The following is a 16,087-nucleotide window of genomic DNA, read 5'->3' on the forward strand; positions in this document are numbered from 1 at the left end:
AAAAAAAAGGTCAAACAGAGCCACTGACTGACTTAAATGGAGAAGGTACATTTGGGGAGGCATCAAAACCCAAAGATTTTATCAGAAACATGCAAAAGTGAAATTGAACCTTTTTAACAAGTGCACAAAGCTCTAACCAGCCCATTGACCCGGCCCACAAGGCACCACCTTCCCCATGTGGCAGAACCTCATCAGCCATCGAAGTGGAGAGGAACCCGAGGAACTGCCTAACTAGTTTGGCCAATTCTACATTAATATCCAAAGTAGAAGTAACGTCATTGAACGTCAACGGGAAATGGTTAGATTCTCTTGTTGGGCAATGCTAGACACTTGTGTGGTATAAATGTTACTTGCCACTCGTCACCCGCAGTTTTACTGCCCACTCCCCTTCATCCCACCCCTCTCTCGCCACCACATCCAACACTGCTCACTTGCATCTCTCACTCCCCTCCCTCTACCTCAACACCCCTCCCCGCACACTCTTCCCTCCTCCCACAGCCTTACTCCAAACTACCTCCCCATATAACCCCACTCTCTGCTCAATGCCCAACTCCCCTCCCTCCACTCCACCCTCAGCTCCCTCCCTCTGCCCCACCCCAGCCTCCACTCCCTCTGCCCCCACCTCCTCCCCAACCCCCACACCTCCCTCCACTGCTTCCCCCCTCCAAAAACCCCCATGCCTCTCCCCCCCCACCACCCCCAGCCCGCGCCCCAAGCCCCCCTCTCCCCCACCCCCCCCACTCCCAGCACCCCCCACCCCCCCCACTCCCAGCATCCCCCACCCCCCCCACTCCCAGCACCCCCCACCCCCCCCACTCCCCACCCCCCCCAGCATCCCCCACCCCCCCCCACTCCCAGCACCCCCCACCCCCCCCCACCCCCCCCCCCGCTCCCAGCACCCCCCACCCCCCCCCCCCGCTCCCAGCACCCCCCACCCCCCCCCCCCGCTCCCAGCACCCCCCACCCCCCCCACGCTCCCCGCACCCCCCACGCTCCCCATCCCCAACCAGCAACCCCCACACTCTCCTCCACCACCCCCGGCACCCCCCACTCTTCCCCCCCCAGCACCCCCCACTCTCCCCCCCCGGCACCCAGCACCCGGCACCCCCCCCCCCCCCCCGGCACCCGGCACCACCCCCAACCCCCCCCCCCCCCACCCGGCACCACCCCCCCCCCACCCCCAACCCCCCCCGCCACCCCCCACACTCTGCTCTCCCTCTCTCTCCCCACCCCGGGCACCCCCCACTCTCTCCCCCGCCGATTCTCCGGGTTTTTCTCCGGGATTCTCTCACCATGCGCGCCGCCATTGTGATTCCCAGAATGCCACTGACTGGCAATGACGTCACTGCCGGGACGCAGTGACGTGTTGGGGCGGGGCGGAGGTGGTGACCTCCCCTCAGAGGGTAAAGGTCAGGCGCGGTGTGCTGGGGGGAGCGTTGCCCAGCAACAGGAGGACAGCCTGTCCACAGGCAAGAGGCCATTCAGCCCATCGAGCCCGCACTGACCACAATCCCACCCAGGCCCCATCCCCATTACCCTGCATATTCACCCTGCTAATGCCCCTGACACTAAGGGGCAATTCAGCATGGCCAATCCACCAAACCCACACATCTCTGGGTTGTGAGAGGAAACAGGCGGCGCGGTGGTTAACAATACTTCCCCAACACCAGGGACCCAGGTTCAATTCTGGGCTTGTGTGGAGTTTGTACATTCTCCCCGTGTCTGCATGGGTTTCCTCCGGGTGCTCTGGTTTCCTCCCACACTCCAAAGCTGTGCGGGTTAGGTCAACTGTGGTAAATTGCCCCTTAGTGTTAGGGGGATTAGCTAGGGTAAATGTACTGGGGACAGGGCCTGGGTGGGATTGTGGCTGGTATAGTTCTAATGGGCCGAATGGCCTCTTTGTGTAGGGATTCTATGAAACTGGAGCACCTGAAGGAAACCCATGCAGACACAGGAAGAACATGCAAACTCCACACAGGCAGTTACCCGAGGCTGGAATTGAACCTGGGTCCCTAGCACTGAATCTCCACTTCAATCTGAATCCACGCATGGTCCCACTAAAGAGACAAACAATATCCAAAGTGAGAAGATAAGATATTGCACCCTGTCCTGAGCTTGATCCAATGATCTTAGCCAAAATCCCAAGAGGCAATGATATATATTGCCCTCTTGTTGCTCGAAGCCTGTTTTCTTGTTGGGGCAGCCAACTTCTTTGATTTGGGTTGATTTATTATTGTCACATGCATTAGCATACAGTGAAAAGTATTGTTTTTTGACACTATACAGAGAAATTACACTATTCGTAGAGAAGGAAACGAGAGGGTGCAGAATGTAGTGTTACAGTCATAGCTAGGGTGTAGAGAATGATCAACTTAATGCGAGGTAGATCCATTCAAAAGTCTGACGGCAGCAGGGAAGAAGCAGTTCTTGAATCAGTTGTAATCTATTAGTCTAAAAGTTCCGGTTCCTTTAAACCCTGCACTTTTATTGGTTCTCTCAGCACCTGCTACAAGCCCTGCCTGGCAGGTACATCCTTCACAACACGGTCAGCTCAATCAATCGTGGTGCTATTGAGCCATTTTGAAGTTCTCCACCCAAAGTTTGTACCATTGGCAACCTCAATGCTCCCCCCCAGTTGGTGTTCAATGTGGAGGAGTAATGATTTGTCAGCTGAGGAGGTCAGTAGATGCTAACCAGCTGGGTTCCTTGTTTGGCCTGATGCAATGAAATATCATGGGCTTTAGACTACTGCATATAGCCTGATTCTGGGACATGCAGGATATAACTGCCGATGGAGGAGTCTGGGACAATGGCTGTAGGCAATGATTCAGTGAGTATGACTCTTGCTAGACTAGTCTGTGAGAGAGTTCTTCCAATTTTGCACAAATTTCCAGATGTTAGACAGGAAGGTTGACTGCGTAGAGAGTCAAACAGAAAGCACCAGTAAAATTCTGGCAGCTTCTGTGGAAACAAAAACAGAGTTAGTATTTAAAGACAAATATGACCCTTCTTTGGAACTGAAGAGAGATGGAGATATGTTGGCTTTTATGCGGTTGAGAAGCAGGGGAGGGGGTCAGGTGGAACATTAAGGGTGGGAGAAGAGATAGGGGTTAGGCAATAAGGGCAATAAGGAGAAGGGATTGAGTTTCATGTAGGAGTTGGATTTCGGTTTAGTGGGTTAAGGCTTTAAAGGTTAGGCTGGGAGGTTTGGGGTTGGGTTTTGGATTAGGATTAGGCTATGGACAGTCAGAGTAGATGGTGCAGGAGAAGGCCATTCAGCCTCCTGAGTCTGCACTGACTCTCCAACACAGCACCTTTCCCAGGTCCTATCCTGCCCTGTTCTTGTAACCCCATGCACTTACCATAACTAACACCCCTAAACTGCACATCTTGAGACATTAAGGTGCAATTTACCATGGCAAATCCACTTAACCTGCATATCTTTGAACTGTGGGAGGAAACCAGAGCACCCAGAGGAAACCCACATAGACACAAGAGAATGAGCAAACTCCATACAGACAAACCCCCAGCTGGAATCCAATTTGGATCCCTGGCGCTGTGAGAGAGCAGTGGTAACCACTAACCATTGAGGTGTGACATCACAAGAATGTTGTAATTTGTTTGGCTGCCTAGGGTCTGAGTCTAAACAACCAGCAAATGAACATATTAGGTAGGAATTTTTATGTAAGGTTTATTACTACTTATAAAGTGCATCAAATATTAGTAGGTTTTTATCAATATTAGATTTATAATTGTAGCAAAGTTTATTAATAACTAAGCTTTATTCATATTGAGAATAATTTTTAGCAGTAATAAGTTTGAATAATAAGTAAAGGAGTGCAGGGCAGCTTCAACTTTGAGAGTGCATATCCTGTGCAATGTGGGAACTCCAGGATGCTCCCTGTGTCCTGGATAACATTTGTGGAGGAAGTGTTTACCACACTAGGGCAATATTTATAGGGGACTTGATGTTAGGGATGCAGATAAGCACTTCTGTGGACATGAAAAAGACTCCAGGATGATATGTTGCCTCCCTGGTGCCAGGGTCCAGGATGTCCCTGAATGAGCAGAAAGCATTCTGAAAGGAGAGGGTGAACAGCTAGAGGTTGTGGTACATATTAGTACTAATGACATAGGTAGGAGGAGACGTAATGTCCTGCAGCAGCAATTTAGGGAGTTGGTTGGAAGTTATAAAGCAGGTCCTCTAAACCTGTAATCTCAGGATTACTCCCTGTCCCAAGTGCTAGTGAAGCTAGAAATAGGAAGAAAGAACAGCTCAACACGTGGCTAAACAGCTAGTGTAGGAGGGAGGGTTTCAGGTATCTGGGCCATTGGGATCTCTTCTGGGGTAGGTGGGATCTGTACAAGAAGAATTGCATCTAAACTGGAAGGGCATAAACATTCTGGTCAAGAGGTTTGCTAGTGTCACACAGGAGGATTTAAACTGGTTTGGCAGGAGGATGGGAACCAAAACAAAGGGAAATTAACTGAAGGGGAACAAGAGAGCAGGGTCAGTAAGACTCAGAGAAAGAGCAGGCAGGGTGTAGTTGCTAATCAAAGAGGGTCTGATGGACTGAAGTGCATTTGCTTCAATGCGAGGAGTGAGGCAGATGAACTTAGAGCTTGGATTAGTACTTGGAACTGTGATGTTGTTGCCATTATAAAGGCTTCGTTAAAGGAAGGAGAGGATTGGCAGCTTAGGATACAGATGTTTCAGGTGGGATGTAAAAAGGGTGGGGGAGTTGCACTACTGGTTAAGGAGAATATCACAGCTGTATTGCGGAAGGATACCTCAGAGGGCTCATACAGCGAGGCAATATTGATAGAGCTCAGGAATAGGAAGGGTGTAGTCACAATGTTGGGGGTTTACTACAGGCCACCCAACTGCCAGCGGGAGATAAAGGAACAGATATGTAGGCAGATTTTGACAAGGTGTAAAAGTAACAGTGTTGTTGTGCTGGGAGATTATAACTTCCTTTATATTGACTGGGATTGGGCACAGATGTTTGAGGGCAAATCACCATCTGGCATGTGTCCGGGGGGCTTTCAAGTGTAAGTTGATTGGGATTCAGGACTGGGACATTGCTGAAAGGATGAAGGAAGGATAAGTATGGCAAGTTTTGGGAACCCGGATAATGAGAGATATTGTGAGCCTAATCAACGAGAAAAAGAAACCATTTGTCAAGGCTGGGAGGCTGGGCACAGGCGAAGCAAATGTGGAATACAAGGAAAGTAGAAAGAAACTTAAGCAAGGAATAAGACAGTTTAAAAGGGGTCACAAAAGTTCATTGGCCAGCAGAATTAAGGAAAATCACAAGGCTTTTTAATACATATATAAAGAGCAAGAGGGTAACCAGGGAGAGGGTTGGCCCATTCAAGAACAGGGGAGGGAATCTATGTGTGGAGCCAAAGGAAATGGACAAGGTATTAAATGTGTACTTTGCATCAGTATTCACCAAAGAGAAGGACTTGATGGATGATGAGTCTGGGAAAGGGTGTGGAGATAGTTTGAGTCATGTTGCAATTAAAAAGGAAGAGATTGGGCGCCGCACCTGCGCAAGGATATTTTGGCCTTGGAGGGAGTGCAGAGGAGGTTTACTAGGCTGATACCGGAGTTGAGGGGGTTGAGCTATGAGGAGAGGCTGAATAAACTGGGCTTGTACTCGTTAGAGTTTAGAAGAATGAGGGGAGATCTCATTGAGACGTATAAGATGATGAATGGGATGGATAGGATAGAGGTGGAGAGACTCTTCCCACTCAGAAAGGACAGTAGGACTAGGGGGCACAGCCTCAAGATAAAGGGGGGGCGGTTTAGAACGGAGTTGAGGAGGAACTTCTTCACTCAAAGGGTGGTGAATCTCTGGAATTCTCTGCCCGTTGAAGTGGTGGAGGCTGCCTCGCTAAATATTTTTAAGAAGCGGGTTGATGGGTTTTTGATAAGAGAGGGGATTAAGGGTTATGGGGAGAGGGTGGGAATGTGGAACTGAGCCACGACAGATCAGCCATGATCTTATTGAATGGCGGGGCAGGCTCGAAGGGCCAGATGGCCTACTCCTGCTCCTATTTCTTATGTTCTTATGATATTGGGGTCCTCTGTCACACTTGATAGGTCCTATTCCTTCACGTCTTATCCTCTTGCTCTTCACATACTTGTAGAATGCCTTGGGGTTTTCCTTAATCCTGCCTGCCAAGGCCTTCTCATGACTCCTTCTGGCTCTCCTAATTTCCTTCTTAAGATCCTTCCTACTAGCCGTATACTCTTCTAGAACCCTAATATTACCAAGCTCCCTGAACCTTTTGTAAGCTTTTCTTTTCTTCTTGACAAAATTCATTACAACTTTTGTGCACCACGGTTCCTGTAACCTACCAAAACTTCCCTGTCTCACTGGAACATTGTCGTGCAGAACTCCAGACAAACATTCCTTGAAAATTTGCCACATTTCTTCTGTACGTTTCCCTGAGAAAATCTCTTTCTAATTTATGCACCTAATTTCCTGCCTGATAGCCTCATAATTCCCCTTACTCCAATTAAACACTTTTCTAACTTGTCTGATCCTATCTCTCTCCAATGCTATTGTAAAGGAGATAGAATTATGATCACTATGTCCAAAATGCTCTCCCACAGAGATCTGACACCTGACCAGGTTCATTACCCAATATCAAATCAAGTACAGTCTCTCCTCTTGTGGGCTTATCCACATACTGTGTCAGGAAACCCTCCAGAACACACCTAACAAACTCTTCCCCATCTAAACCCCTCACCGTAGGGAAATACCAATCGATATTTGGGAAATTAAAATCTCCCATCGCGATATGCAGTCCTGTCCTTGAGTCATCCAAATCTCTGTAGTGGCCACAACATCACATTTCTGAATAGTGATCCACACTCTAAGCTCATCCACTTTGTTCACAACACTCCTTGCTTTAAAGTAGACACATCTCAAACCTTTGGCCTGAGCGCTCCCCTTCTCTATCACCAGCCTATCCTCCCTCTCACACTGTCAAAAAGCTTTCCCTATTTGTGAGCTAACCTCGTCTCTCCCAGTCACTTCAGTTTGATTCCCACCCCCCAACCATTCTTGTTTAAACTCTCCCCAGTAGCCTTAGCAAACCTCCTGGCCAGGATATTGGTCCCCCTGGGATTCAAGTGCAACCTGTCCTTTTTGTACAGGTCACACCTGCCCCAAAAGAGACCCCAATGATGCAGGAACCTGAATCCCTGTCCCCTGCTCCAATCCCTCAGACACGCATTTATCTTCCAACTCTTTCCATTCCTGCTCTCACTGTCTCATGGCACAGGCAGCTATCCCGAGATTAATACCGTTGCGGTTCTTCTTCTCAACTCTCTACCTATATTCTCTTTTCACGACTCCTTCCCTTTTCCTACTTACGTCATTGGTACCAGTATGCACCACAACCTCTGGCTCTTCTCCCTCCCACTTCATGATATCTTGGATGCGATCAGATCCTGGCACCAGGGAGGCAAACTACCATCCAAGTTTCTCAACTGCCTCCACAAAACCACCTGTCCGATCCCCTCACTGTAAAGTCCCTGATTAATACGGCCTTCCTCCTCCTTTCCTGATCCTTCTGAGCTACAGGGCTGGACTCTGTGCTGGAGGCACGGCCACTGCAGCTTCCACCAGGTAGGCTGTCCCCCCCAACAGTACTCAAACAGGAGTACTTATTGTTAAGGGGCACAGCCACTGGGGTGCTGTCTAGTACCTGACCTTTCCCTTCCTAACTGTGACCCACTTGCCTGCCTCCCATGGCCCCGGTGTGACCACCTGCCTGTAACTCCTCTCTATCACCTCCTCGTTCTCCCTGACCAGATGGAGCTCATTGAGCTGCAGCTCCAGTTCCCTAATGCGGTCCCTTAGGAACTGCAGCTCAATGCACACAGCATTCTTTCTGGTTGTATCACAGCTTGGTACAGCTCCTGCTCTGCCCGAGACCGCAAAAAACTACAAAAGGTTGTGAATGTAGCCCAATCCATCATGTAAACCAGCTTCCCATCCATTGACCGTGTCTATAGTTCCCGCTGTCTCGACAAAGCATCCAGCATAATTAAGGACTCCACACACCCCAGACATTCCTCCTTCTACCACCTTCTGTTGGGAAAAAGATACAAAAGTCTGAGGTCACATACCAACTGACTCGAGAATAGCTTCTTCTCTGCTGCTGTCAGACTTTTGAATGGACTTACCTCGCATTAAGTTGATCTTTTTCTATACTCTAGCTATAACTGTAACAGTACATTCTGCACTCTCTTGTTTCCTTCTCTGTGGACATTATGCTTTGTCTGTATAGCGCAAAAAAGACTTTTCACAGTATGTTAATACACGTGACAACAATAAATCAAATTCCTTCCATTTTCCACTCCCCATAAACTTCAGCACATCCAGAACTCTGCTATCCAAAATCCTAGCCCATGTTCACTGACTTAGATTGGCTCACAATTCAGTAATGTCTCAATTTTAAAATCTCTGTCCTCAATTTCAAAAGCAACCTTTCAATCCCTGGAACCTTATCCAGCCCTACAACCCTCTGAGATACCTGCTTAGGTACAGGGGAGGCCCAGAGAGCCATTTGGCCTGGGCCTCAACCCTAGACAGTTGCTAGCTTTTGGCATTTGATTTTTCACAGCCACTTTTTATGCACATAAGAAAATAATATGGGAAAAGGAAGTAGGTTTTGCTGTCCCATATTGTACATCAGGCAGTGTCTATGCAGCCTATCCTATTTGCTCGTGAAGGAGGGTGTAAGTACGTGCATACAATAAGGCAGCAGAGCTAGCACACGGTTGAAGTTGTTCTATTAATTTATAATAACTCTTTCTAATGGATAGTTTTTCAACTTAAAGTCCTAAGATTGAAAACACTCTTCTCTGGATTGCAAGCCAAAGAAATTGCTTCAAGAAATGGAACATTGAACATAGAACATTCCAGCACAGTACAGGCCCTTCAGCCCTCGATGTTGCACCGACCAGTGGAACCAATCTAATGACCCTCTAACCTAAACTATTCCAATGTTATCCATATGCCTATCCACTGACCATTTGAATGCCCTTAAAGTTGGCGAGTCCACAACTGCTGCAGGCAGGGCATTCCACGCCCTTACTACCCTCTGAGTAAAGAACCTACCTCTGACATCCGTCCTATAATTACCACTCTTTAATTTAAAGCTATGGCCCCTTGTGTTAGCCATCACCATCCGAGGTAAAAGGCTCTCACTGTCCACCCTATCCAATCCTTTGATCATCTTGTATGCCTCAATCAGGTCACCTTGTAACCTTCTTCTCTCCAATGAAAATAACCTCAAGTCCCTCAGCCTTTCCTCATAAGACCTTCCCACCATACCAGGCAACATCCTGGTAAACCTCCTCTGCACCCTGTCCAATGCCTCCACATCTTTCTTATAATGCGGTGACCAGAACTGTACGCAATACTCCAAGTGTGGCCGCACCAGAGTTTTGTACAGTTGTAACATGACCTCACGGCTCCGAAATTCAATCCCTCTACCAATAAAAGCTAACACACCATACACCTTCTTAACAACCTTATCAACCTGGGTGCCAACTTTCAGGGATCTATGCACATGTACCCCGAGATCTCTCTGCTCGTCCACATTACTAACAGTCCTTCCATTAGCCCTACATTCTGTACTCCTGTTACTCTTTCCAAAGTGAATCACCTCACACTTTTCCGCATTAAACTCCATTTGCCACCTCTCGGCCCAGCTCTGCAGCTTATCTATGTCCCTCTGCAAACTGTATCATCCATCCTCACTGTCTACAACTCCTCCGACTTTGGTGTCATCAGCAAATTTACTAATCCATCCTTCTACACTCATCTAGGTCATTTATAAAAATGACAAACAGCAGTGGCCCCAAAACAGATCCTTGAGGTACACCACTTGTAACTGAACTCCAGGTTGAATATTTCCCATCGACCACCACCCTCTATCTTCTATCAGCTAGCCAATTCCTGATCCAAACTGCTAAATCACCCTCAATCCCATGCATCTGCATTTTCTGCAGTAGCCTACCATGGGGAACCTTATCAAACACTTTGCTAAAATCCATATACACCACATCAACTGCCTTACCCTTATCCACCTTTTTGGTCACCTTTTCAAAAAATTCGATAAGGTTTGTGAGGCACGACCTACCCTTCACAAAATCGTGTTGACTATCCCTAATCAATTTATTTCCCTCTAGATGATTATAAATCCTATCCCTTATAATTCTTTCCAAAACTTTGCCCACAACAGAAGTAAGGCTCACTGGTCTATAATTCCCAGGTTGGTCTCTACTCCCCTTCTTGAACAAGGGGACAACATTTGCTATCCTCCAGTCTTCCGGCACTATACCTGAAGCCAATGACGACATGAAGATCAAAGCCAAAGGCTCTGCAATCTCCTCACTAGCCTCCCAGAGAATCCTAGGGTAAGTCCCATCCGGCCCAGGGGACTTATCTATTTTCACACTCTCAAGAATTGCCAACACCTCCTCCTTATGTACCTCAATCCCGTCTAGTCTACAACCTGGTATTGAAGTATTCTCCTCGACTACACTGACTTTTTCCTGTGTGAACGCCGATGAAGAATACTCATTCAGTGCCTCTCCTATCTCTTCAGGCTCCACGCACAACTTCCCACTACTGTCTCTGACTGGCCCTAATCTTGCCCTAACCAATCTTTTATTCTTAACATACCTGTAGAAAGCTTTAGGAACCTTGATCCCATCTGCCAAAGTCTTCTCATGTCCTCTTCTAGCTCTTCTTAACTCTCTCTTTAACTCCTTCCTGGCTAATTTATAACTCTCCAGTGCCCTTACTGAGCCTTCATGTCTCATCTTTACATAAGCCTCCTTCTTCCTCTTCACCAGAGATTCAACTTCCTTAGTACACCACGGTTCCCTCGCTCGACCACTTCGTCCCTGCCTAACAGGTACATGTTTATCAAGGCCTCGCAGTAGCTGCTCCTCGAACAAGCTCCACATTTCAGTTGTTCCCAGCCCCTGCAATTTCCTACTCCTCCCTATGTATCCTAAATCTCACCTAATAGCCTCATAATTACCGTTCCCCCAGCTATAACTTCTGCCTTTCGGTATATGCCTATCCCTTTCCATCACTAAGGTAAACGTGACCGAATTGTGGTCACCAGCACCAAAGTGCTCACCTACCTTCAAGTCTAATACCTGGTCTGGTTCATTACCCAGTACCAAATCCAATGTAGCCTCACCTCTTGTTGGCCTATCTACATACTGTGTCATGAAACCTTCCTGCACACGTTGGACAAAAACTGACCCCTCTAACATGCTTGAACTATAGCTTTTCCAATCGATATTTGCAAAGTTAAAGTCCCCCATAACAACTACCTTGTTACTTTCGCACCTATCCAGGATCATCTTTGCAATCCTTTCTTCTACATCTCTGGAACTTTTTGGAGGCCTATAAAAAAACTCCCAACACTGTGACCTCTCCTTTCCTGTTTCTAATCTCAGCCCATACTACCTCAATAGACAGGTCCACATCAAACGTCCTTTCTGCCACCATAATACAGTCCTTGACTAACAATGCCACGCCTCCCCCTCTTCTACCACCTTCTCTGCTCTGACTGAAACATCTGAACCCCGGAACCTGCAACAGCCATTCCTGTCCCTGCTCCATCCATGTCTCTGAAATGGCCACAACATCGAAGTCCCAGGCACCAATCCAGGCTGCAAGTTCGTCCACCTTATTGCGTATGCTCCTCGCATTAAAGTATACGCACTTCAAACCACCCTCCCGCCTGCCAATACACTGCTGTGACCGAGAAACCTTATCCATGACCTCTCTGTTCTCATCCTCCTGTACATTGGAGCTACAGTTCAGATTCCCATCCCCCCTCAGAATCAGTTTAAACCCCCCTGAATAGCATTGGCAAACTTTCCCCCCCAAGATATTAGCTCCCGTCTGGTTCAGGTGCAGACCATCCCTCTTGTAGAGGTCCCACCTACCCCAGAATGAACCCCAATTGTCCAAGTATCTGAACCCTTCCCTCCTGCACTATCCCTTTAGCCACGAGTTCAAATGTTCTCTCTCTCTATTCTTCTCCATGCTATCCCGCGGCACAGGTAGCAAACCAGAGATAACCACTCTGCTTGTTTTAGCCCTGAGCTTCCACCCTAACTCTCTGAGTTTCTGTTTTATAACCCCATCCCTTTTCCTACCTATGTCATGGGTGCCTACATGAACCACAACTTGGGGCTGGTTCCCCTCCCCCTTAAGGATCTCAAACACTCACTCAGAGATATCATGGACCCTGGCACCTGGGAGGCAACATATCAACCGTGAGTCTCTCTCTTTCCCACAAACTCTCCTATCTATCCCCTTAACAATGGAATCCCCAGTCACTAATCCTGTTCTTTACTTCCCCCTTCCTGCCTGAGCATCAGGGACAGGCTCTACTCCTGAGACCTGTACCCCATGCCTTACCCCAGCTGAGTCTTCCTCCCCAATAACATCCAAAACAGAGTACTTATTCTGGAGAGGAACAGCCTCAGGGGATCGCTACTCTGACTGCTTCTTACCCCTTCTAGCAGTCACCCATTCATCACTTTTGGGAGCAACTATCTCCCTGTAACTTTTGTCAATAGCTGCCTCTGCTTCCCGAATAATTCTCAGTTCCTCCAGTTCCAGCTCCAGGTCCCTAACACGGTCCTCAAGGAGCTGCAAATGGATGCACCTCCTGCAGGTGTAATCAGCTGGGACACTACCAGTGTCCCTCACCTCCAACATCCCACAGGAGAAACTTCGCACTGCCTGCGCTGCCATCCCTATTACTTCCCTTACCAAGAAACAAAAATAAACTTAAACTTAACCTGCTCTCACTCACACTTGTGGTGTTTCCTAACACCACAATTACATTGTGTATTTTTGTCTGCATCTGCAGCTTCAGGTGAATGTACTTCTAACATGTTGAAGCAGGTAAAGAATTCTCACCGTTCAACTGAGACATGAGGGTTTGAATGGACTTGCTATGCATAATATCAACTGTGACATTGTGCAAAAGCTGGATTCCTCCTCAATAATTAGTGCATTTGCACAGAAAAAAGCTAGAAAAGCATTTGTTAATTAAACAAATTCAAATTATCTCTTTTTTTTGGTGACCTATTTTGTTTGCATGTATCTTCAATTTTTTATTGTGGCTAAGGACCTCAAAGGCAGGAACTGGGCTGGTCCTATGTGGACCTCTGAGACAGCCTGTCCCTCTGAGCCCACATCTGGCCTTGAGCATCCATGATTTTAATTACTGCACCATTGGTGAAAGTGTTTTCACGTGCAAATCTGGAATTTCCTCATTAAACCCCACCTCTTCATTTTGTTCCTTTAAGCCATTCTTTGAGCTTCTGGTCTGACCGGGGACAGTTCATGCGTTTACAAGTAGTAATTAGCCTTTGTAGTAGGGTAACATATGGATGGTCCTTATTTTTGTATTTAAGTGAACTAAAATTAAACTGATATAATTTGATCCACTTTCAGAGAAACTAAATTACATAACTGAAGATACGGATATAACAGGAGTTTCCATGACTCCATAAATTGATATAGATCAGGGAAAAAAATACACATAGGAAAAATAATATTGTATTCACTGGCTAGGACAGCATTTATTGCCCATCCCCAATTGCCCTTGAAGAGTTGAAGGTGAGCTGCCGACTTAAACTATTGCAATCCATGTGGTCTGGATGTAGATAGACCAGTCCAGGGTTTTGACCAAGTTACTTAAGGGTGTCACATACTCACTGAGTCTGATGGACTCAGTGCATCAAGTTAGATAAATTCCCGGGACCTGATTAAGTGTATTCCAGGACATTGTGGGAGGCTAGGGAGGAAATTGCGGGTCCCTCAGCAGAGATATTGGAATCATCAAGTCACAGGTGAGGTGCCTGAAGGTTGGAGAGTGGCAAATGTTATGTCTTTATTTACCTGCAGGGAAAAGTCTGGGAACTACAGGCCAGTGAGCCCCACATCTGTAGTGGCTAAGTGTTGGAAAGTATTTTGAGAGACAGGATCTACAGGCATTTAGAGATGCAATGATTGATTAGGGACAGTCATCATGGCTTTGAGTGGAAAATCATGTCTCACAAATTTGTTTTTTTGAAGGGGTAACCAAGAAGGTAGGTAAGGGCAGTGCAGTTGATGTTGTCTACATGGACTTTTTACAAAGTCTGACAACACCAGGTTTAAGTCCAACCGACTTATTTGATAGTAAACTGACCTTCGGGTAAGGGCTATCGGTCTCTGCTCGGCGACTCTTGCACTGTCGTGTGTTGTGAAGGCCGCCTTGGAGAATGCTTACCCGAAGGTCAGTTTACTATCAAATAAATCGGTTGGACTTAAACCTGGTGTTGTCAGACTTTTTACTGTGTTTACCCCAGTCCAGTCCTCCAGCCTCTCCTTATAACTCAAACCATCAAGTCCTGGCAAACCTCTTCTGCACTCTTTCTAGTTTAATAGTATCCTTCCTATGATAGGGTGACCAGAACTGCACACAGTTTTCCAAGTGTGGCCTTACCAATGTCTTGTACAACTTCAACAAGATGTTGAGGATAGATTGGCGAAGTTGATCTCTCCTTGGAGAAATTAAGAGGATATTTTATAGAAATGTTCAAAATCATGAGAGGGCAGTTCAGAGTGGATAGGGAGAAACTTCCCATTCATAAAAAAGGGCACAGATTTAGTGATTTGCAAAAAAAAACAAACGTGATACAAGAAAAAAAATTGTTCACAAAGTGAGTGGTTGGGATCTGGAATGCATTGCCTGGAAGTATGGTGGAGGCAGTTTCAATTGAAGCATTCAAGAGGGTATTTAGATGATTATTCGAATAGAAACAAATGTGGGACAAGAGAATAGCACTAAGTCATGATGCTTGTTTGGAAAGCCAATGTAGACACGATGGGCCAAATAGCCTGCTTTCTACATCATAACAATTCTGCGATTGCAGCAGTGGAAGATGGAATATTGATGAGAATAACAGAACTCCCTATCCTTCTTAATTTAGATCATGGACCCCATAATCTAAATTAAGCCACCTGAACCACCATTGATATCTCACTTCTGATATATTACTGGCCTAGTAATGTTTTTGGCATTCTGCTCAAGGGTCAGTGATTTTGAACCCTCTGCCTTCTGATTCAAAGGCAACAGCAGGCTCTGCCTTTACCTAAAGCCCATCAGGGAGACTTGAAATCATTTCTACTTTGGAAAAAGAGTTCATAGCCTTGGAGGGGGTACAGGGGAGATTCATTAGAAAACCAGGAACGTGGGTCTTCAGTTACAGAAGCTAGAGTTGTTCAGCTGGGAGTAGTCTGATTGAGAGATTTAATAGTAGTGTTCAAATTTGAGGGGTTTTGATAAAATATTTGCAGGGCTATGGGGAAGTATCTACGGGAGATGGTGGTCATGTGATTGGGCCAGTCGAAGTCTAGGGTAATGTTCTGAGGACATAGGTTCAAATCCCACCATGGCAGCTGGCGGAATTTAAATTAATAAATCTGGAACAAAAGCTATCAATTGTTTTTTGTTTTAAAAATCTGGTCCTTTAGTGAACAAAATCTGCCATCCTTACCTGGTCTTGCCTACATGACTCCACATCCACAGCAATGTGGTGACGGTCCAAAGATGTGCTGGTTAGATGCACTGGCCATGCTAATTTGCCCCTTAGTATCAGGGGGATTAACAGGATAAATATGTAGGGTAATGGGGATAGTACCTGGGTGGAATTGTCGTTGGTGCAGGCTCAATGTGCTGAATGGCTTCCTTCTGCACTGCAGGAATTGTATGATTCCATGACTCTTAACTGCCCTGTGAAATGGGCTAGCAAGCCACTCAAAGGGCAATTAGGGATGGTCAACAAATGCTGGCCTTGCCAGAGATACCCACATTCCAGGAAATAAATCAAGATATCAGGGGCCATGGGGCAGAGGTGGCATAGGCATTCACTTCCTTCCTCTGGCTGTGACATTGATGTTGCTGTCTTACATCCCGACATTACAGGATAAGGTTCCTCAGTTTCTCACTCTGTAGCAATGACAGACAG

General features: G+C 46.8%; 1 protein-coding gene across 3 annotated transcripts in view; it reads right to left on the reverse strand.

The window, feature by feature from the left end:
• The window catches only part of wdr55 (WD repeat domain 55), a 59,230-nt gene that overhangs the window by 21,032 nt on the left and 22,111 nt on the right, over positions 1-16,087 (reverse strand). Inside the window, exon 1 of one of the 3 annotated variants that reach the window (XM_080213305.1) lies at positions 12,866-12,883. The exons of 1 other annotated variant lie outside the window; for it this stretch is intronic. The gene's annotated coding sequence lies outside the window, so the exon portion shown is untranslated. Of the gene's footprint in view, positions 1-1,292; positions 1,363-12,865; positions 12,884-16,087 lie in introns of those variants that run through there. One more of the 3 variants, XM_080213302.1, reaches the window with a different exon arrangement.

This window comes from Carcharhinus amblyrhynchos, chromosome 26, assembly GCF_965287045.1.
Source record: "Carcharhinus amblyrhynchos chromosome 26, sCarAmb.v2.hapA, whole genome shotgun sequence".
Classification (NCBI taxonomy): domain Eukaryota; kingdom Metazoa; phylum Chordata; class Chondrichthyes; order Carcharhiniformes; family Carcharhinidae; genus Carcharhinus; species Carcharhinus amblyrhynchos.